Below are 27,426 nucleotides of genomic sequence, written 5' to 3'. Positions count from 1 at the left end.
TGAGCAGCACACTCACCCCCACCACTGTCACTGCATGTGTTCCTAGGGCCCCTCTCAGGTCCAGGAATCTCCCTCATCTCCCCCGTGGTGAGTGCCGGGGGGTGCTGTGTGTACCTCCTCCCTTCCTGCTGCCCCTCACTGTAGTCTCACTGGGAGTGAGGGATGGGGCTGCCTCCTTGCCCAGCATGGGGCAGGAGCAGTGACTGCGGGCGGGGGGGCCCCCTGTGCTGGTGGAGGGTCCTGCCGGAAAAGGGAAGGGTCTTAGGTGGAATGGCAAGTTCAGTCAGTCTGCCCTTTTCAGAGTAACAGCCGTGTTAGTCTGTATTCGCAAAAAGAAAAGGAGTACTTGTGGCACCTTAGAGACTAACCAATTTATTAGAGCATAAGCTTTCGTGAGCTACAGCTCACTTCCTCAGATGCATATCATGGAAACTGCAGCAGGCTTTATATATACACAGAGAATATGAAACAATACCTACTCCCACCCCACTGTCCTGCTGGTAATAGCTTATCTAAAGTGATCATCAGGTGGGCCATTTCCAGCACAAATCCAGGTTTTCTCACCCCCCCCCCCCACAAATTCACTCTCCTGCTGGTGATAGCCCATCCAAAGTGACAACTCTTTACACAATGTGCATGACAATCAAGTTGGGCTATTTCCTGCACAAATCCAGGTTTTCTCACATCCCCCCCACCCCCATACACACACAAACTCACTCTCCTGCTGGTAATAGCTCATCCAAACTGACCACTCTTCAAGTTTAAATCCAAGTTAAACCAGAACATCTGGGGGGCGGGGGTAGGAAAAAACAAGAGGAAACAGGCTACCTTGCATAATGACTTAGCCACTCCCAGTCTCTATTTAAGCCTAAATTAATAGTATCCAATTTGCAAATGAATTCCAATTCAGCAGTTTCTCGCTGGAGTCTGGATTTGAAGTTTTTTTGTTTTAAGATAGCGACCTTCATGTCTGTGATTGCGTGACCAGAGAGATTGAAGTGTTCTCCGACTGGTTTATGAATGTTATAATTCTTGACATCTGATTTGTGTCCATTTATTCTTTTACGTAGAGACTGTCCAGTTTGACCAATGTATATGGCAGAGGGGCATTGCTGGCACATGATGGCATATATCACATTGGTAGTCTGCCCTGGCAGTTGTGATGGGGGGCACTAGGACCTTCCAGCAGCAGTTGCTGCAGGGAGGCAGCATGGAGCTGCACGGAAGAGGCATCCAGGGATGCTCTGTTCCGGGGCCTGGGGAGGTGCGTGGGGGCAGCAAGCGGAGGCCGGGGGACGCATAGGGGAGGCACAGCGGGGTGGCAGGTGGGTTGGGGGGAGACACCCAGTCCCAAATATTGGTGGAGCTGGGCCCCTGGGCTCTGAATATTGCTGGTGCCAAGGCACCACATGGAGATATAACTTGTGGCGCCTGCATGGACCCCAGGGTGCTGGATTAGCTACTGAACCACACACACACGCAGGGGTCTGTGCAACATGGGAGCAAGTTGGAGTCAGGACAGCAGTCTCCAGTGCAACTGTCAATCCGTTTGGTACAATCCAGGGAAGAAAGCAGGAACTGATGTGATGTTATAGCTAGTGTGTAAATCACAACTGCCCCCCAGTGGATGGAATCAGACCTGCTTCAGCATGTGGTATTAAGGCTTGGTCTACAGTTAAAATTTAGGTTGACATAGCTAAATTGGTGAACGGTGTGAAAAACCACCCCCCTGACCAATGTAGTTATTCTGCCCTTATCCCCAGTGTAGACTCAGCTATGTCAACAGAAGAATGCTTTGATCAGTGTAGCTGCTGCTGTTTGGAGAGATGTTTAGCCTCTGTCTAAGGTAGATAGAGATAATATAGAAACTACATCTGAACATCCATACTCACACCATCCCTTGCAGAACAACCTGAAATGCTAGCCATTATCTTCCTCATCCCCGAAAGTCCAGTCAGTTGCATCAGTATGTGGGAAGCCAGAAAGTTGAAAGTCAAGCCCCACATCCAGCAGAGTTTCTTATGCCCTGTTTGTTGCAAAGCCATAAGGCATGGGACACAGGATATTGAGGTTATCAAACCCCACCAGATGTTGGTCTGACTTACCTGAGCTTTTACAAGAAAGTGATATAAATAATACCTGGCACCATATTAATCCACTTCCATGAAAGGAACTGAACTACAGGGATGGGTCACTCAGTAATTGCCCTGTTGTGTTCATTCCCTCTGAAGCAGCTGGCATCAGCCACTGTTGGGAGACAGGATACTGGGCTAGATGGACCATTGATCTGATCCAGTATGGCCATTCTTATTTTCTTATGAACTGGGAAAAATTTTTCAATCAGGCTCAGCTGCCATTTAGGAGTGTCTGAAGAGGTAAACCATTAGGCTCTTCACTTTTATGTGCTCATGACAATGCAGATGGATAATCAAAGTGCTGATTCATTCCTACAGTCTTCATAGACTCCTAAGATAGTTGGTCAGTTTTATGCACTGCAACACCCCAGAAAGCTACTGTGGTGTGTGGGGGGTGTAGCTGAGCATTTATCAAAGCTGACAGTTATTGGTACTCACATGATCTTCAGAGTGAACCAACAGGCTGTGGATGAGTCAGAGGGAATGAAATCTGATTTCTCACCTCTTTCCTAACCTGTGTTGGTAGCAGGTTCTACAGAACTAGGAAAGAAAACCATGTAAGAAATATGTGTAATGCAATCTGTGAGCACAAAAGAAAAATCCTCCAGGACTTCAGACCCTGTGCCTGCTCCTTCTGCAGCAAGGAAAACAGCACGAGCAATGTTCGTGTTGGATGGAAGAATAAAGTTAATGCAACCTAATACAGACTGTCAGACAGACCAAAATGAAGTGTCAGTAACGAAAGCACTAAAGCAATTTAACTTCATAACAAGCGAATGGGACTGAAGAGGGCTCTTCCATTAGTTTTTTTTTTTTTTGACAGCAGCAGCTCATTTGGTGCCCATTGCATCAGTGTCATTCATGCTGTTTCAGATTCTGTTTGCTGCATTGCAATCAGTAGCTCATGCTGTTTTCCTCTTTTCGGTAATGAGGTGGGCACTACATGTCGTCACAGTAAAACAAACTTGAATTTTGCATACAAACAAAAGACGGTAGTACCAGCGATATCTAGAAATGGGTGAAACACCCCCCCCCCCGATTGGTTATTACAGCAATCGTTAAAGAAAAAACAAATTCACTATTGCTGTAAAGTGTGCAAAGGAATTAAAGAAGGTGCTAGGGAGTATTCTCTCCCCACCATTCATGCAGTGTGTATACACACGTATACAGTAGTTCTCCAAGGAACAGAAAGTAATTGCATGAAATAATTTCTCTGTGTGGAGCAGGAACTGTCTTTTTATTACCTGTTCGTGCAGCAACCAGAACAATGGGATTGGAAGCTTTAGGTATTACTGCAATATAGCTAATATGTCATGATAATTTAATAATGTGAAACAAGTGTTTATATTATTAAGAGGCTATTGTCTGCCCATATTTTTCTGCTTCATAGCTCTCAAAACAAACACTTGTACATCTTCTCTAATAACATCTCACATTTATATAATACCTTTCAACTCACTGGTTCCCAGAGTGCTTTATTAGCTATATACAGCACCAGTAAATGCCTCTGGGGCAATGGGTGGCAACCAGTTAATACACAGTCCATACAATAGTGACAGGGGAGGGTAAATTCTGGACAAGACTTGGGCAAAACTCTGCTCTTGTTTAAAAAACAAAAACAAACGTGCCCCACGGGATCTTTTATGTCTATAACCCACAAACAGCGCTGTGGTTTTTAGATTCTCCTACAAAAGATTTGTCCTCATCTGACTGCTTGCAACATCATTTGTCGACTTTAAAAGAATGAAGGGTAAAGTCAACACTGTTGGGAGATTTGAACCTGTGACTCCAGGGAGCCTGATGTTTAGAGCACTGAGCCATGCCTTTTTGAGACTCCTAGTCTATTGTTATATGAGGTTATGGAGGGGTCTAGCAGGCAGCATATAGATTTTTGAGTACAATACATACGATATAACCTTAAATCTATAAATAGTAGTAGAACACAAATGTTTTCATTCTACAGCTCACTTTGTAAGATATTTCTCATGTACTGCTTTCTTTCCCCAGACACCCATTGTACTCTCTGTGTGCTCTGGTGGGCATGCAGTCTACAGGTGATCCATGGACCACAATTTGAGAGTTCTTGATTTGTAGTTACATTGATGGCGTCATCAGGGAAATGCTGGCTCTGACAAGGGTCTTTCCTCATAATGGACCATGAGTGTGAAATCAGGCAATGGAACTGGAGGAGAATGACATCAGATGCACCCAAGCCATCAATAATGCTGGGTTGAGTACTTCTAAGAAATTAAAACAGTCATAAGAAGAAACCTGTGTTCACCATTTGTATCCTGCAAGACATGGTGTTTGCCTCTGATCTCCAGACTTCACTTTGCCTGCCAGAGTTAGCAGGACCAATACAGCACTTTAGTTTTGGTTATGCCATATTTTGAGGTCTTAAGAAGTGGGTAGGTCTTCTGCACAGGGGTGAATTTCATGCACTCATGAAATCATACACCATTATATATGCTTGCAGATACTAAATGATCCATATGTATCTTGCATATTTGCATCCATCTGCCATGTTCAAGTAATATTTTTCCAATTTATAAACAGCTGCTGCTATTCTGTATCCACTATTAACAGCTGTGAGGCAACTCTGTTCATTTAAAAAATCAACATTTGAAGCCAGACTTGCTGTAAACTGAGTTTCTGAGAGTAGAAGTTGATTCAGTCAGTTACCTGGGGGAAAGAATACTGAGGAGTCATCTACTTGGGTGCTTCTATCTGGATCGCTCAGCTGAGGATAACAGCTGAGAAGGCTTGGCTGAAAGAACATGCTGGGATCACCTGTACAGTTTTCCGAGTAGAAACCAGATCTTTGAGGAATATAAGCTAAAGAACTGATAAAGAGCTGTTCTTAGTTTGCATCCATTTTTCAGCTGTGTGTTTTTTATAAATTTGCAGCTCTTTGCTCCTCAAGTCAAGTATCTTTCTGCTGGCCTCACCATAATTTAGAGCAGCTTCAAAATGTCTGAAGTACACTGGCGTACAATTAATATAATCTGACCTTCTATATAACACCGGTCATAGAACTTCCCCAAAATAATTCCTAGAGCAGATCTTTTAGAAAAACATCCAATCTTGATTTAAAAATGGAGAATCTACCACAACCCTTGGTAAATCGTTCCAGTGATTTATTATCCTCATGGTCAAAAATAAAAGGAGGACTTGTGGCACCTTAGAGACTAACAAATTTATTTGAGCATAAGCTTTCGTGAGCTACAGCTCACTTCATCAGATGCATTCAGTGGAAAATACAGTGGGGAGATTTATATACACAGAGAACATGAAACAATGGGTGTTACCCTACACACTGTAACGAGAGTGATCAGGTAAGATGAGCTATTACCAGCAGAAGAGCCCGGGGGAGGGAGGGGAAACCTTTTGTAGTGATAATCAAGGTGGGCCATTTCCAGCAGTTGACAAGAACATCTGAGGAACAGCAGGGGGGCGGGGGGAATAAACATGGGGAAATAATTTTACTTTGTGTAATGACCCATCCACTCCCAGTCTTTATTCAAGCCTAAGTTAATTGTATCCAGTTTGCAAATTAATTCCAATTCAGCAGTCTCTCGTTGGAGTCTGTTTTTGAAGTCTTTTTGTGGTAATATTGCGACTTTTAGGTCTGTAATCGAGTGACCAAAGAGATTGAAGTGTTCTCCGACTGGTTTTTGAATGTTATAATTCTTGATGTCTGATTTGTGTCCATTTATTCTTTTACGTAGAGACTGTCCAGTTTGGCCAATGTACATGGCAGAGGGGCATTGCTGGCACATGATGGCATATATCACATTGGTAGATGTGCAGGTGAACGAGCCCCTGATAGTGTGGCTGATGTGATTAGGCCCTGTGATGGTGTCCCCTGAATAGATATGTGGACGCAGTTGGCAACGGGCTTTGTTGCAAGGATAGGTTCAGAACGCCACTAACCATCACCTTCAGCCCCCAACTAAAAACTCTCCAATGCACCATCAAGGATCTACAACCTATCCTGAAGGACGACCCATCACTCTCACAGATCTTGGGAGACAGGCCAGTCCTTGCTTACAGACAGCCCCCCAATTTGAAGCAAATACTCACCAGCAACCACACACCACACAACAGAACCACTAACCCAGGAACCTCTCCTTGCAACAAAGCCCGTTGCCAACTGTATCCACATATCTATCTGGACAGTCTCTACGTAAAAGAATAAATAAACAACCATCTCTTTGTTATGCTAAATAGATTGAGCTCCTGGAGTGTATCACTATAAGCATGTTTTCCAATGCTTTAAACATTCTCATGACTCTTCTCTGAACCATCTCCAATTTATAAGACCATAAGAATGGCCATACTGGGTCAGACTAATGATCCTTCTAGCTTAATATCTTGTTTTCCAACAGTGGCCAGTGCTAGATGCTTCAGAGGGAATGAACAGAACAAGGCAATTAGCGTCTGATCCATTCCCTGTTGTACATTCCCAGCTTCTGGCAGTCAGTGGTTTAGGGACATCAGAGCACGAGATTGCATTCGCTGACCATCTTTACTAATAGCCATAGATGGACCTATCCTCCATGAATATAGCTAATTCTTTTTTGAATCGCATTATTCTTTTGGCCTTCACAACATCCCCTGGCAATGAGTTCCACAGGTTTACTGTGTGTTGTGTGAAGAAATACTTCCTTATGTTTGTTTTATATCTGCTGCATATTAATTTCATTTGTTGATCTTTGGTTCTTGAGTTATGTTCTTGTGTTATGTTCACTTATGTTGTTCACTTTCTCCACACAATTCATGATTCTCCACACTCTATCATGTCCCCTTTTCAAGTCATCTTTTCTAAGCTGAGCAGTTCTAGTCTTTTTACTCCCTCTTTGTATGGAAACTCACATAGGTGCTGGAACTAAGGATGCTGCTGCACCCTCTGGCTTGAAGTGGTTTCCATTACATACAGGTTTACAGATTTGTTCAGCACCCCCACTGTACACGTTGTTCCAGCATCCCTAGAAGCCCCTATTCCTAATAATTTTTGTTGCCTTTCTCTGTATCTTCTCTTATTCTAATACATCTTTTTTGAGATGGGGTGACCAGAACTTCATGCAGTATTCCAGGTGTGGGAATACCATTTATTTATTTAGTGGCATTATATATTTTATGACAGGTTTCGGAGTAACAGCCGTGTTAGTCTGTATTTGTAAAAAGAAAAGGAGTACTTGTGGCACCTTAGAGACTAACCAATTTATTTGAGCATAAGCTTTCGTGAGCTACAGTTCACTTCGTCGGATGTCAACAAGGAAGTGAGCTGTAGCTCACGAAAGCTTATGCTCAGATAAATTGGTTAGTCTCTAAGGTGCCACAAGTACTCCTTTTCTTTTTATTATATTTTATCTCTTTCCTAATGAGCAGATGTTTTCAGAGAACTATCAACAATGACTCCAATGACTTTCCTGAGTGGTCACAGTTAACATAGACCCCATAATTTAGTATGTATAATTGGGACTATGTGCATTGCTTTGCACTTATCAATATTGAATTTCATCTGCCATTTTGTGGCTCAGTCTTACTCAGTTTAGTAACTCTTCGTGGTCAGCTTTGGACTTAACTCTTTTGAGTAATTTTATATCATCTGCTAATTTTGCCACCTCACTGTTCACCTCCTTTTCCAGATCATTTATGAATATGTTGAACAGAACAGGTCCCAGTACAGAACTTGGGGGAACACAGTATTTACCTCTCTCCATTCTGAAAACTGACCATTTATTCTTACTCTTTGTTTCCTGTCTTTTAACCAGTTACTGATCTATGAGAGGACCTTCGCTCTTATCCCATGGCTGCTTACTTTGCTTAAGAGCCTTTGGTGAGGGACCTTGTCAAAGGCTTTCTGAAAGTCCAGGTACACTATATCTATTGGATCACCCTTGTCTACATGATTGTTGACTCCGAGAAAGGATTCTAATAGCTTGGTGAGACATGATTTCCCTTTACAAAAGCCGTGTTGACTCTTCCCCAGCATATTGTGCTCCTCTGAGTGTCTGATAATTCTTTACTATAGTTTCAACCAATTTGCATAATACTGAAGTTAGGCTTACCAACCTCTAGTTGCCAGGATCGCCTCTGGAGCCTTTTTTAAAAATTGGCGTTACAGTAGCTATCCGCCAGTCATCTGGTACAGAGGCTGTTTTAAGCGATAGGTTACAAAGCATCATCATCATTGGCGGTCCCTCGATTCAGGGATGATCTCTACCATGGATTTACATATGGATTCTGAGATGACTCGGACGTCTGGTCTTGGAATCACAGATCCGCCTGCAGTAGGTACTTTCTGGTGGGCCAGCTGCCTGCTGGGAGAAAGTTTTTTCTTTTTCCTTCCTTCTCTCTTTTCAGCATCAAGGTTACATACCATAGTTAATAGTTCTGCAGTTTCATATTTGAGTTCCTTCAGAACTCTTGGGTGAATATAATCTGGTCTTGCTGATTTATCAACATCCTTCTTGAATTATGGGCATCAGAACTGGACACAGTATTCCAGCAGTGGTCACACCAGTGCCGAATACAGAGGTAAAATAACCTCTCTACTCCTACTCAAAATCCCCTTTTATTCATCCCAGATTTGCATTAGCTCTTTTGGCCACAGTGTCACATTGGGAGCTCATGTTCAACTGATTATCCATCACAACCCCCAAATATTTTTCAGAGTCACTAATTCCCAGGATAGAGTCTCCCATCCTGCAATCTTGGCCTTTGTATGCTTTCTTTGTTCCTAGATGTATAGATTTACATTTAGCTGAATTAAAACACATGTTGTTTGCTTGGGTCCAGGCAATCCAGATCACTCTGATTCAGTGACCTTGTCCTGTTCATTATTTATCAATCCCCAATTTTTGTGTCATCTGCAAACTTTCAGTGATGATTTTATGTTTTCTTCCAGGTCATTGATAAAACTCTTAAATAACATAGGGCCAATAACTGATCCCTACAGGACCTCATTGGAAACATGCCCATGACAGTTTCCCATTTACAACTACATTTTCAGACCTATCAATTAGCCAGTTATGTCATTCCCTTACTGTGGCTGGGGAACTGCTTATTCTGGCTATGTCCTCACCTTCCCATGCCTCATACCCTGGTGGACTGGGAAGACCTGGGTGTACAGCTGGCCTATATAGCTTTACAGCAGCCAGAGATCTCTACCAGCACGCGCCTTCATGCCAGGGGGAACATTCAGCTCTCCTTGTAGGTCTCTCATTGCACTGTTGAAATGGAACAAAGGGGACTTAGTTTGGATCACAGTCTGGCTAATAATCATGTTGTGTATTATTATTTGAACACCCCAAAATGTTAAACACTTTACAGCACAAAAATAGTACTCACTCCTTCCCCACATTGCTGACAGACAAGAAAAATAGCAATTACATTTTAAGTAGCATTTCTGAGCCTTTCCTAGTGGTTCCTCTTGGTTAGAGCTGTCAAATCATTTGTGACATAGCCTGTATTGGAAGAAGCCCCATTGCAAACTATTTTCCATTCAGCTTCGTTAATTAACAATCAAATGAAGTTGTTTTAAATATTTAAATAAAATATGTAATGTTTAAAGAGTCTGCAGTGAAGTTCTGCTTGAAAATATCAACTCTGAAAATAGCTTTTATTTAAACACAGTTCCCTGGTGATACCTGTCATGCAGACTGCCACTCCTCGTAGGAACCTGCAATGCATGGAGGGAGTGTTTCTGCAGAAAATTTAAAGGTGTTTTGGGTTTAAAAAAAAAAAAGTTTAGGTTTTCAACAAAAACTCAAAACTTTCCCCCGAAAGCAGTCACTTTTCACAGTTTTGCTTCTCTGAAACCCCAATTTTCTGTCAAAAACTGTTTCAAGAGAAAATTTTTGACCAGGTCTAATCCAGATACTCGTGCTTCCAGTAGATGCCACTAAGCAGGGTTCTGCAGACTGCATTTCTGAGCTAAAATTGCAAGTGAGGGCTAGTTTTGTCCTTGATGCAACTCCATTGACATCTTTGGGAATTGTGATGCCAGAGCACTAATTGTGTAAGTCACATGATAGCATAATAGAATCTTGATTTTTTTTTTTTTTACAAGCAACTATCTTCTGAATGACTAATTTTATGAACCATTTTTCCCAGAGGGGGGGAAAAAATCAAAACAAAAGTGATACCAATGAAGAACAAGTTGACATCCCTTCACATTTCAGTGCCTACAATGAATTGTAAGTCACTTTTTGCAGTGGTTTGAAGGACAAGTAGAAAGTGAGGCATGCACCATGCTTGAATTTACACACCATACCTACTGTAATTTTGATACATTCAACTTTGTGAGCTCCTCAGTCCCTGGTTAGTTTGTAAAATAGGGTTCTACTGTACATCCCACAGAGGATTCTTGGGGCAGGCAGGGGAGTGGTGCCTAACTTGTTTTGAGCCCTATATCAGGTTCATTTTCTGCCTTTTCAGTTGCCCACTTTCAGCTGTTTCCAGCCTTTGCTGAGTACATTGAGCAATGGCCTCGGGCATTTTTGTGGAGGGGAATCCTCAAAGAAGGCCTCCCACTTCTTGAAAAATATTTCAAGTTTCGAATGCATGAATAGATGTAACTTCACTTTTTAAAGTCCAGTTCTCCCTACCTTCTGTATTGTAGCTCCTGTTGGACTTACAGCTCCTCATTATCTCTCCATTTATCACCTCTTAGGAAACTGTTGTGGGCAGCTAGAAACTTGTCAGTGGGCGGCTAGAAATCCTGTTTGGAAAGCATGGATTTAGTGTGACTTAGAAAACACTACATTTTTCATATGAAGTATGCAAAAACTAGTTCTGTGGGGGTGCAAACCCTGAATGAGCAAGGCTCAAAACATGAAGTGCCTTGGATAATTTCTTGATGCATTGCTTAGGAGTCAATCTGACTGCACAGCCAAGCAGCTTTGCATGTCATTACCTTTAGTTTTGCATCTTGCAGTTCACTCTACTCTAATCAAGTGTTCTGTATTATTTAGTGTAAACCTGAGAATTCTCTACACTTCTACTGATATGAGGAGAAAGTCACCATTGAAGGCACTGGTTGCTGCTCACAAATTGTTGCCGCTGTGTTATTTCTGCACCTTTAAGTCCGTTCTGATTATCTTGCAGCATGGAAATGTGTGGTGGTAACACTATAAAGGACTTTACATTATAGTCACAAGCTGCCTTCACATCAGTCTTTTTGTTCCTAAACCAATAGTTTATCACATCCACATTCTCACTGCATGTCTTTTATAACTTCCCATTGTCTAGGGATTATGAACTTCAAGGAAATAAAAGAAGGAAAAGAGCAAGGAAGAAAAACACAGTGAGTTGGCTCTATCAAAACTATGTGTAGTAGCCCTTAAGTCAAATCTTTCTTCTAAAGACTGCTTTATAATTTTCTCTCTTTCCTGCTGAGTTCCCTTTATGTGACTGCTAAAGTGCAGGAGCATGCACTGTAACGTCACAGGGTAAAGTTCTAGCAGCTAAAGTGGGGGCAATTTAGTTGCGCATGTAAATGTTGCCATTGTACTCCAGAGTGCTCCTTAAAATGAGCCAAAACTGGAGTAGGGAGTTGAACCTGAATCTTGTGAATTCCAGTTCTGCACCTTAATCAAACAAATACAACAAGAATCTGCATTTTTACATGTGTAGATTATAATCTGCATTTTAGCATGGCTGGGTCTGTCGATTGCATTTAATGCATTTGCAGGACTTTTCAGGGCGCTGTTGAGGTTTCTGCTTTGAATATATTTTTTAAAAACACTCACAAGTTTCCTAGTGGATTCTCCTAAACAAGGAAAGGGCTTTGTGCTGTCAATTTGAGCTTGTAACAGGTCATATCGGTTATTCACAGTTTGTAGTTTTTCACTTAATGTTACATCATGGCGCAAAGGCATCCATTTTTAAACACAAGAGCCTTAGCAGCCGCTGATGCTGTTGCAAGGAAAACTCCATTGGTGCTTCAAGAACTGCAGCATATTCAGCCAAGCAGATTACACAGCATGGCTCTGGGCTGCCCTTCTTTCCCATGACACACGTAGCATGTTCTGTGCCACTTTACTGTGACTGCCAACATTTTTCTGGCATTGGCCCCTTCTTCTTTGGCAGTGTGGTGCTAGCTAAACTCTTAAAAATCCCAGCAGTTGATTTAAAAAAAAAAGAAAAGAAAAGAAAATTAAGAGCGTCAACAAAAAATCTGTAGTTAGAAACCTGAGGTGAAATCCAGGCTTCACTTAAGTCCTAGGCTGATAGTGTAAGGCCTGAATGTACTGTTAGATCAGGGGTTCTGAAACTTCATTGCGCGGCAACCCCCTTCTAACAACAAAAAGAAAAGGAGTACTTGTGGCACCTTAGAGACTAACCAATTTATTTGAGCATAAGCTTTCATGAGTTACAGCTCACTTCATCATTTTTTCTTGGTTTGTGTGTATAAAAACATCTTCTGTATTTTCCACAGTATGCATCCAATGAAGTGAGCTGTAGCTCACGAAAGCTTATGCTCAAATAAATTGGTTAGTCTCTAAGGTGCCACAAGTACTCCTTTTCTTTTTGCGAATACAGACTAACACGGCTGTTACTCTGAAACCTTCTAACAAAAATTTGCTACATGACCCCAGGAGGGAGAACCAAGGCCGGAGCCCCGCAGCCTGGGCGGGGGGGGCCAAGGCGCGAACCCCCACAGCCCTGGGGGTGGGTGGGTGGGCAAGGCCCAAGGGCTTCAGTCCCAGGCGGGGGGCCTGTAACCTGAGCCCTGCCACCCAGGACTGAAGCCCCCTGGCTTCCCAATAGCTTGTGTTTGATTAACGCATCTCTTCCCAAAAGGCATCCAGTCTTGATTTAGAGCAGTCTTTCATTTGTGGACCCCCTAAATATTTTCAAACGGAGGTTCTTGATCTCTAGACCCATGCTCAATCTGCTCTCTCAAACACTCCTAAATTTGCCGATCTTAAGTGACCGGGGGCCTGATTTTCAGAGGCTTCTGAGCTCCCCTGCAGTTCCTGCTGTCTTCGGTTGGACTCCTGCTGCTCGGTAATTCTGCAAATCAGGCCCTGTATAAAAGCACTGAAATAAGGGTGACAGATGTGAAGAATCTTGGTGAATAACCTTGTTTTATCCTGGAGTATAATTCCTACTCACTGTTTTAGGACTTATCAGAGAGTAGGATGTTCCAGCCCTAAAGGGTATCAGCCGTGTTCAGGCATTTCCACAGCAGCTGGCTTTATAACTTCTCTGCGATGAACCCTATCATGCTATTTTAGGCAGGTAGAACAGACTTGTTACTCTGAGATAAACGATGAGTGACCAATCCCCTCAAACTCTCAGTTTTAAAATGACCCTCCTGTTTAGTTTCTGAGTAGACTTTCTTGACCCAGTCAGTTACTGCTGTGGAGTCTGGAAGGTGTTTAAAACCTCTGCATTCTTAAAAGAGCTTTTTGGACAATACGGTGCTTTCTTCTAGAGTCAGTGGATGCTATTTATTGGGCTAGGGTAACATTTTTAAAACCATGTAAGGCCTCCCACTCACTAAGATACTTAGGTACCTAAATTGCAGATTTAGGTGCCTAGCTAAGTTTTAGGCTTCATGGTGCTCCGCATAACTCCTGCCTAATCCTGTAGGCTCCTAAACTAACTCAGTACCTAACTGCGGGGTAAAAGTTTCCCAGGTGTGTAAGTTTCTGCTTCTGAGCCTCTGTACAGCTGCCTCCTATCCTATCCTATCCTATCCTATCCTATCCTATCCTATCGCCCGCCTAAGTCCTGTTAGGATATAGATATTCAGGCCTGTCTGTAAAGGCCTATAGTTTAAAAATGTAGGTCTATGTTTGTCATTTAGCTAGTTATAGAGGTATAAAAGAGAGAATCAAAATTACTGTGTGCCTGTGTAAGGACCTTCTCTCACTGTGTCAGTCTGAGGCCCAGTTCTTAAGCTAAGGTCTTTGGCTAAGCAGCAGAGGCAGCCCATAAGCTGAGACGTGTATGGTCACATCCTCGCATCCTAAACTAGTCACATTGAAATAAGGTGCTATTGGGCTGTTAGGCATTATCAGGACAGGATCGTATTCCTACCACCACCAGATAAAGATGGTTAAAGACAGCTTAGTTTGATAGCATCCTGTCTGACAAGAAATCACTTCTCAGTAGTTGTGGTTTTGAAACCCTCATTTCTGTATATTTTATCTTTATGGCCCCCACTTTTCTATTGTTAATCTGTCTGGTTCTCTAATTGTTTGCTAAGTGTAAGTTAATTAGGGTAGTGGGATATAATTGGTTAGAGAATTCTGTTAGAATATGTTAGGATTGGTTAGGTACATTTCAGTAAAATGATTGGTTAAGGTATAGCTGAGAATATTACTATATCAATTGGGGCAAACAGGAAGTAAATTGGGATTCGAAAATAAGGAAAAAGGAACTTGTATTTAAGCTTGCTGGAAGTTCACCCCATAAACATCAAATTGTTTGCACCTTCGGACTTTGGGTATTGTTGCTCTCTGTTCATGCGAGAAGGACCAGGGAAGTGAGAGCGTGAAGGAATAAACCCTGTTACAGGCCCCAGAGCAGTTCATGAACTGGGGGTAGATAGGTGTTAGTTGGCTTCACTTACATGTGGAGCCCATTCCCATCGGCATATTCAGGACAGTGCCATTCAAAATCTGGCTGGAGGAGACTCTCTAACTCTTTTCTCTCTCCCCTCCCACCCCACTGCTCTTTAAGTATTTGAAGTTGTTGCACTGTGGATACTTAGTCATTGGGTCAGAGCGAGTGAGAGAGAGAGACTGAAAATTATTCTGTCAACTGCTGGTTAGGGCACCCACCAAGGAGGGGGAACCCCAGGTCCTGCTCCCCTGCTCCAAACTGGTACAGTTTCCACAGGAGAGAGGGAGTGCTACCTCCAAATTTTCCATAGCTCCGTGGTCAGAGCACTCTCCTGGGAGGTGGAAGACCCCCCCCCCCGTTCAATCCTCTCTTCGCCTCAGGCAGAGAGGGAATTCACTCTGAGTCTCCCACATCCCAGGGGAGTGCTCCAACCACGGGGCTAAAGGTTACAAGGTGGGCAGTGGGACTACCTCCTCCTCCTCCAGCTGCGTTGCATGAAGTTGGGGAGGCACTTCACTCTTTTCACAAGTAGTGGCTTAGATGCCTAAGCTACCTGCCTTCGGGAGAGCAGTTCCCATCCGTGAGTTGCTAGCAGATGTAGGAGCCTCTTTGCACCCTGGATTTAGGTGCCTATCTCCATGAGGGGGTGGGATGTGGGACACACCCAGTTGTCGGCATCCCCTGTTAACTGGCTTTAGGCAGCTCCTGGTGTAGTATGCTGACTTTTGTGAATTGCAGGCTAAGGTGCTTCTCTCTCTCCCCCTTCATTGTATAGGAACCCTAGGCACCTAACGCAGGCTTTGTGAATCAGTTGTCTTCTGTGACTTCCTAGGCCCCTAAAATGTTGGTATTGCAATGCTCCCCATCCCAGCGCCTGAGTACCTTTATGACTCTGTCCCTCAGTGACGTAGGAGTCAAAGGCCCTAGTTAATAAGAGCCCGATTCTGTCTCTCTTATAATCAGAATTTTATTCCAGGAGTAAGTCTATTGGTTTCAATGGGACTAGTCACGGAATAAGTTGTTACTTAGTGGATGAAATTCTTCCTTGTGCAGAGGGCTAGGCACCGCTGCAGTCCTAGGTACTTAAATCTGGTGTACAGCTATAAGCAGTCTTATTCGGGTATAACTGTGTCCATCTAGGCAGTTGCACTTATGTTAACTATATCTGTCTCTAAACAGATGTAGTTAAATCAGTACAAAACTGTGGAGAACGACTCCAAGAAAAACCAGCTCGCTAACTGGAAAGGTATTCTGACCATCCTACACAATGCTGTTCAAATTCAGATTTCCTAAAGATATAAAAGTTAAAGCCAGAAGGAACCACCAGATCATCCACTCTGACCGCCTGTAGATCACATGCCACTCATGCTATACACCAAGCCCCACAACCAGAGTTAGACCAAAGTACTACAACTTTCTGGAGACCAAACTATCATGTGACACAGGCAGAGAGCAGAGATGCACCCATGCCCGAGGCCTCTGCAGTGGCAGGGAACTGATTCAGCGAGATGTCCAGATCCTAACCAGTGATCTGCACTCCATGCTGTGGAGGAAGTTGAAAAACCCACAAGCTCCCTTCCAGTCTGACCTGCAGGAAAATTCTTTCATAACCCAAACTGCGGTATCTCCATTAGAAACTGAGCACATGAACAAGACCCACCAGTCAAGCACCTGAAAAAGGGAATTCTCAATACCCCCTCAGAGCATTGGCACATCCCATCTAATGACCCATCTCCAGCCATGGCCATCTATGATGCTTCAGAACAAAAACAAATCAAAGGGTGAAAAATTCCCTTCCTGATCCTTTCAGGTGACAGCTGAAGCACGAGATTTTTACGAACATAAGATATGAACAGGAAGGGACTCCCCAGCACTGCTGAGTCTAGTCCCCCATCACCGCAGACAACTCTGTCATATAATCCCACTCATAAATGTATCAAATTCTTACCTTAAAATTATTTCAGTTGTTTGCCCTCACAACTCCCTTTGGGACGCGGTTCATAACTTCACTCCTCAGATGGTTAAAAACGTTCTTCTGATTTCCAGACTGAATTTATTCATGACCAGTTTGGTCTTGTGCCAACATTTTAATTTAGGTTAAATGGCTCTTCACCCTCCCTTATGTTTACCCCCTTGTGTATTTATAGAGAGCAATCATATTCCCCTCGGCATTTATTTTGCTACGATAAACAGGCAAATCTCTTCAACCAATAATGTCTCATTTGGTACCGTATCAGACGTGTTCCTGAAGTCCAAATATATTAAATCTATTGCATTTCACTTATCTAAAAAAATCAGTTATGTGGTTAGTCTGGCATAATCTGCTTTTGGTAAATCCATGTTGCATCACATCCCCTTTTCCAGTTACCTCCATAAATTGAATTATTATTTCCTTCAGAATTGTTCTAAACGTTTGCATACTACTGAGGTCCAGCTAATGTGTCTATAATTTCATAGATCATTTTTTCCCCCTCACTTAAACATAGTGATTCTTCAGTCATATGGTATTACTCCCAAATTGAAATCCTTGCTACTTCAGCAATCTCATGTGCCAGTTCTTTCAGTATTCTGGGATGGAATTATCCAGTCTCCCCAATTTGAGCACATTAAGCTCTTTAAATTTTGCTTCCATCTTGGATGTGGTGGCTTCCATTTCTGTAGACTCATTTCCATCCGCCTTCATGCCCAGGTTCTATATCATCATCCTAATTGAAAACTGAGGTAAAATATTCATTTAGTTTTGGGGCCATACCTAGGTTATCTTTAATCTCTACCCCATCCTCATTGCATAGCAGCCCTTTCTCATCTTTCATTATTTTTTTTATTTATATAACTAATAAAACCTCTTGATTATTTTAATTTCCTTTGCAAAGCCTAATACAGATGGGATTTGCAGGGGCAGAACTCTGAGTGAGAGAGAGGCTGATAAATAATACTTGGCATTTATACAGTGCTTTACGTCTTCAAAGCGCTTCACAAAAACATGTATTAATTTTTCTTCACAGCCTTCCTGTTAGGGAGGTATCCATTACTGCTGTCTCCATTTAATGGTTGGGGAACTGAGATGTGGTGGCTTGCCCCAGGCCACAGTGTGAGTCAGTGGATTAGAATTCATCGGTGCCTGACTTAATTCCATGCATGCTGCATTGGTCCATGCTGATCCTCTTGACACTGATTGTAGAGCTTTGTTTAATAACCATGTTGGCTACTTTTTTAATGAAAATGACCCATGTTATAAAAATATAATTATAACCAATTATTGTTCAAATGCATCTATTTTAAATTCTCAGCAATCTGTCTCTAATTTGGTATGTGCTATTACTATGGATATGCATGAATCAGAATAGACTGACCTAGCTGCTGTTCAGAAAATGCTAGTGAATAGCCATAACATAGGCTGAGGTGTCTGGGCAGCTGTGAAAGAATGTTTTTATTCAGACAGACAGACAAAAACTTTGTCACTGGGCAAATAAAGATGTTTTACCTCTGCAAGTTGATTAACAAACCTTGTAAAACCTCATTAAAGACGCTATACCCTAATTACTTTGCCCCAGATGTATTTACCATTTTCTCATTACTATAGTTGTTTAAAAAAAAAAAGGATGGGGGGTGGGGGGGAGAGCAAACTCACTCTAGTCTACTGAATAAAATACAGCAGCACCCTGATGTGCTCAAATCTGCGTAAAATGCAGATAGGCTCAGATAATGCTGTTTTAGTGTACTGGAAGCATAATGAGCATATACCAGATGTAACTAAAAGGGCCTCTAATTCATAAAATAAGCATCTAATTCTTCTGTCTTGACAGTTGGATTGTTTCAGCATTCCAGTGTCTTCATTATACAAACAATAAAATGTAAGCAGAGATAAAATTTAAAAAAAAATTTTAAAGCTCAGCAGTAAGATTGTTATTTATAGTACAGTAACATCCAAAATGTATTTGGGTGTTCTACAGACAGAGATACCGAGTCCCTGTTCCAAAGAGCTTACACTTGAAAAGGGAAACGCAAAACTATGAATGCGTGGTGGAGGAAAAAAGATGTCTAAAAACTCTCCTTCCCTATGTGTCGTCATGCTTGTCTCTTCTTCTGCAGTTTTCCTGTGATCACCATGGCTTCTAGGCAACAAGTACTTTTCACATAATGGCTATTTGATTTCTGAACTCCTTCCTGTTTTGTTCTTACACCAACACACAGCTCTGTTAATGGATCATCATCATCATGTGCACTCTGAGCTTCTCTTTAGCAGAGAACCCTTTTTTACAAGTAATGCAGTGACTCTGATGTGCACACCAGGTTCTAGGTAAGGAGTGCTCAATTCATTTTCACCTCTGATCCAAGATTGGATTTGGACTCAAATCTCCAGAGGTGGCAGGGAGAGCATGCTAATCCATGGCACCTCAGGGCTGTCCTGCTGCCATCTTCTGACCTTTTTGGGGCTCTGGATTCACTAAGATACTTAAGCACATTCCTAATTAATACCTGGGTAGTTCTATTAACTTCAGTGGAAAAACTGACTGCTTAAAATTAGGCACAAGTTTAAGTACCTTGCAGAGGTGGGCTTCAAAGTAAAGTAGAATTTGACATCACTGGGGTGTCTTTTGTTTATTTGTGACAGACCCATGTTACTGACTGAATTTCTACAGCCTGTATTATTATGCTGCTTGTGTACAGTGCCTTGAATAGATAAAAATGGACCAACAGCCCCAGAATGATAGTTTACTAGAAGGAAATGTCTGCAATAGGGCAACACTAACAGAGCAAAGTATTTATTAAGTACATAATCTCTCTGCAGTTTAAAAAAAAAAACCCACACAAACATGCTTTTGATAATCCCAGAATTGTCCATTCTACCACAACTTGATTTTTGAGAATGGAAATAAGTGCAGTGCAATGAAAATAAACATATGAAGAGCCGCATTCTGTTCTTGTACTTGGTACAGCAATAGCTTGTTTGGTAATCTGTCTGTTGAATGTGATTCTGTCTGAGAAATCACATAGAAGAAACACGGGCTTCATTTGCAAGGTGGCCAAGGTGAATAATTAACCCATTTTATCTCAGTTAGGAACAGGAGCATCTTAAAAACACCATTCCAGGTTGCCACCGATGTTCAAAGGATTGAATTTGCCCCTCTACAGAGGGAGACCAAAAAGTCTTAAGGCCCTCTTAAATGAGCTTTAGAGTTACATAATAGACCTTGCGCTACTTCTCTACACTTAAGGTATGCAAAAGAAGATCTTGCTAGCTCTCTGCCAGTTCTGTTATCACTGGACTCATTTGCTGGTCCTAAATATTTAAGGATTTAAGCATTTGCTGTTTGCATCCTTTTAAAGATAACTGAAACAATAATAGCAACCGGTACAAATCTGAGACCATCAGTAAGAGCATGTATGTGTGTTGTCAGGGAACAAATAGAGGAGCCAAGAATTCCTCCTGGCATGGAGTAGAAGGCAGTCAATGCACAATCAACCTATGGAACTCATTGCCAGGGGATGTTGTGAAGACCAAAAGTATAACTGGTTTCAAAAAAGTATTAGGTGAATTCATGGAGGATAGGTTTGTGACAGGTTGGACCCCCCTTTTGGGATGCCACCTGTTGTATTGGGATTTCACTGAGCCTCCCTGCTCAACTAGCCAGGGCTCCCTCTCCCTGTTTTGCTGAATTAGGCTCTCTGACAGCATACACACAGGTAGGGATGCACCAGCTGTAGAATCACACAGAGTCTGCTAACAGCTCTCTATGAGAAGACCCAGCTAGGAAATCACCCGACACTCAAGCGCAGCTATCCTCTGGAAAGTACACCCAAAACAATATTGTCAGATTACCAAGCAAATAAAACAAAACACGCATACTAAGCTTAAGATCTTAAAGGGCCTGGTTTCAAGAAATAAATGTTGTTTTAGGCAAGTTGCTGAGTTTCTGTAGCTTAGAGTTCCAGGTATTTCTCTTTACAGACTAGACTCCTGTCTTAGTCTGGACTTAGCTCTTGCCTTTCCCTCAGCTCAGTTCCTTTGTCTCTTCAGGTACTTTCAGCAGTCTCACTTCTTGGGCAGGAAGGCAATGGAGAAGAGTCCTTAAACCCTGACTGCTAGAATCTGGGACAGGTGAACAAGGAATGGATCACTTGATAGTAATTAGGATCCTGTCACCAGCCACTGTTGGATAGGACAGAATACTGGCATAAATGGACCATTGGTCTGCCCCAGCGTGGCTGTTCTTATAGGAACAATATTTTGAAGCCTTTTTAAAGTGAGTTGAAAGCTCTTCTGTTTCCAGCAGAACAAATTTTACTCCCTTGCTATGCAAGCAGGTTTCTCTAAGATATGGTAGACTATAATAAGCAGAGATTTCCTAAGCACCTGGACACTAATAGACTTAAAGACATCTGTCCAATTTATTTAGATACAATTTTTGCAGGACTGATCTAGAAGATTTTACATTCCATGCTGCAAAAAAGAATTCTGGTCACACATTCCCAATAAATAAACCTGCAGGCTGCAACATAATGAAATTGTAGAAGTATTAATACTATCTGTAACTTTCCCCCAGAATCTTGCTGTCCCACATAAATAGATACAAAGAAGAAAAAGGATATCTCTTACTTTTCATCTTGCAGACATCTCAGGCAATTTTATTCAGCACCACTAATGGTTGCAGAGAAGAAGAAAAATTTTCCCTAAATGTATTCCAGCTTTATTCCAGAGTAACATCTTAACCCATATACATCTTCCATAAGGCTTTGACCATTTTCACTTTGAAACTAGAACACAAAGTCAGCTTCTTACTGATCAAGGTGTTGGCAGTGAATTAACTTTAATTAAATGCTTTTGCAGAGCTTTGAGCTAAAGTGCTATAAGTGTGAGATTCACCCTTGAGCTGATGTTTTGCATAGGGATGATTTTCACCAACTGTTTAATATTATCATTACTCCATGCACCCATTGTGAGCCAGCAGTTGCTTTGGCTACTGTTAACTTCATCAAAGGGTATGTCTTCATTGCAAACAAAGGGTGTGTTCTGGACTGAGGTTAGCTAACTTGAGTTAAAATAGAAATGAAGAGATGCAACTCTGCTTTTAACTTGAACTGCTAACCCAAGTTAAAAATCCATTTGACATGTCTTCACTGCTGTTTTAACTTGAGTTAAGAACACACCTTTTTTTGGTAAAAAGAAAAGGAGTACTTGTAGCACCTTAGAGACTAACAAGTACTCCTTTTCTTTTTGCGAATACAGACTAACATGGCTGCTACCCTGAAACCTTTTTTTGGTAGTTACATAGCCAGTGTGTGTCACTATAGGAGTTGAAAATATACATAACAGGCCAAATTAGTCTCTTGTGTAACTCTGTTGACTTAAATTAAGTTGTAACAGGAATAATGACAGGTTTCAGAGTAACAGCCGTGTTAGTCTGTAATCGCAAAAAGAAAAGGAGGACTTGTGGCACCTTAGAGACTAACCACTTTATTTGAGCATAAGCTTTCGTGAGCTACAGCTCACTTCATCAGATGCATACCGTGGAAACTGCAGCAGACTTTATATATACACAGAGAATATGAAACAATACCTCCTCCCACCCCACTGTCCTGCTGGTAATAGCTTATCTAAAGTGATCATCAGGTGGGCCATTTCCAGCACAAATCCAGGTTTTCTCACCCTCCACCCCCCCCCCCCCCAAATTCAATCTCCTGCTGGTTATAGCCCATCCAAAGTGACAATTCTTTACACAATGTGCATGACAATCAAGTTGGGCTATTTCCTGCACAAATCCAGGTTTTCTCACATCCCCCCCACCCCCATACACACACAAACTCACTCTCCTGCTGGTAATAGCTCATCCAAACTGACCACTCTCCAAGTTTAAATCCAAGTTAAACCAGAACACCTGGGGGGGCGTAGGAAAAAACAAGAGGACACAGGCTACCTTGCATAATGACTTAGCCACTCCCAGTCTCTATTTAAGCCTAAATTAATAGTATCCAATTTGCAAATGAATTCCAATTCAGCAGTTTCTCGCTGGAGTCTGGATTTGAAGTTTTTTTGTTTTAAGATAGCGACCTTCATGTCTGTGATTGCGTGACCAGAGAGATTGAAGTGTTCTCCGACTGGTTTATGAATGTTATAATTCTTGACATCTGATTTGTGTCCATTTATTCTTTTACGTAGAGACTGTCCAGTTTGACCAATGTATATGGCAGAGGGGCATTGCTGGCACATGATGGCATATATCACATTGGTGGATGTGCAGGTGAACGAGCCTCTGATAGTGTGGCTGATGTTATTAGGCCCTGTGATGGTGTCCCCTGAATAGATATGTGGACACAGTTGGCAACGGGCTTTGTTGCAAGGATAAGTTCCTGGGTTAGTGGTTCTGTTGTGTGGTGTGTGGTTGTTGGTGAGTATTTGCTTCAGGTTGCGGGGCTGTCTGTAGGCAAGGACTGGCCTGTCTCCCAAGATTTGTGAGAGTGCTGGGTCATCCTTTAGGATAGGTTGTAGATCCTTAATAATGCGTTGGAGGGGTTTTAGTTGGGGGCTGAAGGTGACGGCTAGTGGCGTTCTGTTATTTTCTTTGTTAGGCCTGTCCTGTAGTAGGTAACTTCTGGGAACTCTTCTGGCTCTATCAATCTGTTTCTTTACTTCTGCAGGTGGGTATTGTAGTTGTAAGAAAGCTTGACAGAGATCTTGTAGGTGTTTGTCTCTGTCTGAGGGGTTGGAGCAAATGCGGTTGTATCGCAGAGCTTGGCTGTAGATGATGGATCGTGTGGTGTGGTCAGGGTGAAAGCTGGAGGCATGCAGGTAGGAATAGCGGTCAGTAGGTTTCCGGTATAGGGTGGTGTTTATGTGACCATTGTTTATTAGCACTGTAGTGTCCAGGAAGTGGATCTCTTGTGTGGACTGGACCAGGCTGAGGTTGGTGGTGGGATGGAAATTGTTGAAATCATGGTGGAATTCCTCAAGGGCTTCTTTTCCATGGGTCCAGATGATGAAGATGTCATCAATATAGCGCAAGTAGAGTAGGGGCTTTAGGGGACGAGAGCTGAGGAAGCGTTGTTCTAAATCAGCCATAAAAATGTTGGCATACTGTGGGGCCATGCGGGTACCCATAGCAGTGCCGCTGATCTGAAGGTATACATTGTCACAAAGTCACAAAGTCTTTGTGACAAAGTCACAAAGTTCAGCCACCAGGTTAGCCGTGACATTATCGGGGATAGTGTTCTTGACGGCGCACAGGAATAATGTGGCCCAGATTGCAAAGAACAAGCAAGTCACTGTTCTTATTCCTGCACCCAGTAGAAGAGGGAAGGATCAATAGATTAATATAGCAGCATTGTAGGAGTACTGCAGTAGAAAAGCAGCAGCACTTGAGATTATTCCACATTATTACACTCTAGCAAGGAGACAGTCTTTGTCTTTGATTTCTGACTTCTCTTCTTATATTTAAATAATTGTAAAAAGAAAAGGAGTACTAGTGGCCCCTTAGAGACTAACCAATTTATTTGAGCCTAGGCTTTCATGAGCTACAGCTCACTTCATCGGATGCACAGTACTCCTTTTCTTTTTGCGAATACAGACTAACACGGCTGCTACTCTGAATCCTTAAATAACTGTGTTACTTATAAAGCAGATGTAGAAGCAAAACACTATGTTCTGCAGTCCCCTGTTTGGATCTGTTTGTGTTTCCTCCCTCCACTGCCCTTTTTTAGTGATTAGAGAGCTTCAGATAAAAAGACACTATGGAAGAGCAAAGCAGTATTTTGTAAATTTAAGAGGGCATCGTGGCAGGACGAATATCTTCGGCACTATGTAATTTTTCCATGACATAATCCCACTATGAACTTCAGATTCAGGATTTTTTGCTCTAACTCTCATGACCTCATTTATCACCAGAAACATTTGGCTTTCCTTACTGTCAGTTGAAGAGGGTTTTGGGTTTTTTTTTAAATCCTCTCAATAGGGTGTGACTTTATGAGTGTAATAAAATATCTCATTGAAAGGTGACAGGGCCAGAAAGAGTTAATTAACTCACAGACTGACCTGACCCATGGCCAAACTTTAAAGACTGGTTAAGAAGAGATGTAAATGAATAGAGCTTTGAAATGCAAGTCTGCATTGTTAGAGATAGAAGAGTAGATGTTTGTTCAGGTCTTCTGATGTAAGCAAACAAGTCTTGTCTATTGCTACAGCTTTGGTTCAAAGATCAAAAAGGAATATTAACATTTAGGAAAAAGAAAGAGTACTTGTGGCACCTTAGAGACTAACAAATTTATTTGGGCATAAGCTTTTGTGACCGACCGCTCACTTCATCAGATGCATCCAATGAAGTGAGCTGTAGCTCACGAAAGCTTATGCTCAAATAAATTTGTTAGTCTCTAAGGTGCCACAAGTACTCCTTTTCCTTTTGCGAATACAGACTAACACGGCTGCTACTCTGAAACCTAACATTTAGGAAGATACTTGAGTGAAATAGTTTTATTGTCTATGTCTCTTTGAAGGTTGTGATAACCTGTATCTGAACTGTTGAATAGATAAATTATCCTGTGCTAATTGCCATGATGCTTGAAAGAAGGAAAGTTAAGCCTATTATTTTCTCAGGCCAAAAGGCTGCTGGAAATGTATAAAAACCTTGGGACACGATCCTTCTTCATCTCAGATCTGCTTTGGGTTTCAAGAGGGGGAAACCTTAAGCCATAAGGATTGAGATCCCCAGTCACTGACTGGAGTCACCCTGAATATGGACATTGGACTATAACCTATGGACTATTTCTAAAAGGACTTTTGGCAACTACAAGCTCATCTCTGCTATGTATCTGAACCTGAAGAATTGAATTCAAGTCTGTATGTATATTGATCTTTTAACTAACACGTGCTCTCTCTCTCCTTTTTTAATAAATGTTAGTTTAGTTAATAAGAATTGACTACAAGCGTGTATTTGGGGTAAGATCTAAGTTATTATTTGACCTGGGTTGGGGGCTTGGTCCTTTGGGGTCAGGAGAGCCTTTTCTTTTATATGATGAAATAAGATTTTCAGAATTTATCATCCTATGTTTGCCGTGTGTCTGGATGGAGGCCTGAGGCTGGGTACTTTAAGGGAACTGCATTAATTGGACATCTGAGTAACCAGGGAGGTGCTATAGAAGCTGTTTTGGGCTGGCTGGGTAAATCTAAGTATTGAAATATCCACCAGCGTTTGGGGTTTGGTTGCCCTGTTCTGTTTGCAGTTCATCCTGATTGAATGACCTCAGCTGGCTCCCACGCCCGTCACATAGGGTTAGGGATTCTGGTTTGGGCATCTGTAGAACTACAGAGATATTTTGTGAATCTTTATCCAGAAGCTGCAGCAAAACTTATTTTTTGTCACACCAGTTGTCAAAAACTTTGTGGAGCTCACAGAATCTCAGCCGGAACATTACAGTAATTTCCCTGTAAGAGTGAATTAATTATATGTCTCTGATACATACATCAACTTTTGCAGTGACTCTGTACTCTCTCATGTTAGGGTTTTTAGGGAAAAGGAATCTCACCATTCTTGCAATAAGGTAATTACCATATCAGCCACAAGATACACACTCCATTCAGCATCTGTGTGGCAGAACCTTGTAGTGCGCACTGATATTACAAACCTCAGACGTTGTTCACTTAGAACACTTCCAACTTTTCCTTTCATAGAGGCTGAATGGAACTTATTCAGTGTATCATTTGACAGAAAAACACATTTTCTTAACATATGACAAAAGCCCACTAATTTTTTTCCCCCCATTGTTTCTGCTATAGTTTTACTTCCACTGCCAGTCAACTCAGCCATGGTAAGGACCAAACCACATGCCGTAAAGCATCATAGAATCATAGAATATCAGGATTGGAAGGGACCTCAGGAGGTCATCTAGTCCAACCCCCTACTCAAAGCAGGACCGATCCCCAATTAAATCATCCCAGCCAGGGCTTTGTCAAGCCTGACCTTAAAAACTTCTAAGGAAGAAGATTCCACCACCTCCCTAGGTAACGCGTTCCAGTGTTTCACCACCCTCCTAGTGACAGAGTTTTTCCTAATATCCAACCTAAATCTCCCCCACTGCAACTTGAGACCATTACTCCTTGTTCTGTCATCTGCTACCACTGAGAACAGTCTAGAGCCATCCTCTTTGGAACCCCCTTTCAGGTAGTTGAAAGCAGCTATCAAATCCCCCCTCATTCTTCTCTTCCGTAGACTAAACATCCCCAGTTCCCTCAGCCTCTCCTCATAACTCATGTGTTCCAGTCCCCTAATCGTTTTTGTTACCCTCCGCTGGACTCTTTCCAATTTTTCCACATTCTTCTTGTAGTGTGGGGCCCAAAACTGGACACAGTACTCCAGATGAGGCCTCACCAATGTCGAATAGAGGGAAACAATCACGTCCCTCGATCTGCTGGCAATGCCCCTACTTATACATCCCAAAATGCCATTGGCCTTCTTGGCAACAAGGGCACACTGTTGACTCATATCCAGCTTCTCGTCCACTGTAACCCCTAGATCCTTTTCTGCAGAGCTGTTGCCGAGCCATTTGGTCCCTAGTCTGTGGCAGTGCATTGGATTCTTCCATCCTGAGTGCAGGACTCTGCACTTGTCCTTGTTGAACTTCATCGGATTTCTTTTGGCCCAATCCTCTAATTTGTCTAGGTACCTCTGTATCCTATCCCTACCCTCAGCGTATTTACCTCTCTTTCCAGTTTAGT

General features: G+C 42.2%; 1 protein-coding gene across 8 annotated transcripts in view; it reads left to right on the top strand.

The window, feature by feature from the left end:
* LOC311511910 (leucine-rich repeat and fibronectin type III domain-containing protein 1-like protein) overlaps positions 1-27,426 on the top strand; it is a 258,493-nt gene that overhangs the window by 64,597 nt on the left and 166,470 nt on the right. For 2 of the 8 annotated variants that reach the window (XM_084612847.1, XM_084612844.1), the window contains exon 2: positions 11,394-11,448. The exons of the other annotated variants lie outside the window; for them this stretch is intronic. The gene's annotated coding sequence lies outside the window, so the exon portion shown is untranslated. The remainder of the gene's footprint in view (positions 1-11,393; positions 11,449-27,426) is intronic. 8 annotated transcript variants of the gene reach the window in all.

Source organism: Lepidochelys olivacea (genome assembly GCF_965140295.1).
Source record: "Lepidochelys olivacea isolate rLepOli2 genome assembly, chromosome: 23".
NCBI classification, from domain to species: domain Eukaryota; kingdom Metazoa; phylum Chordata; order Testudines; family Cheloniidae; genus Lepidochelys; species Lepidochelys olivacea.
This window is presented reverse-complemented; position numbering and strand designations above follow the sequence as displayed.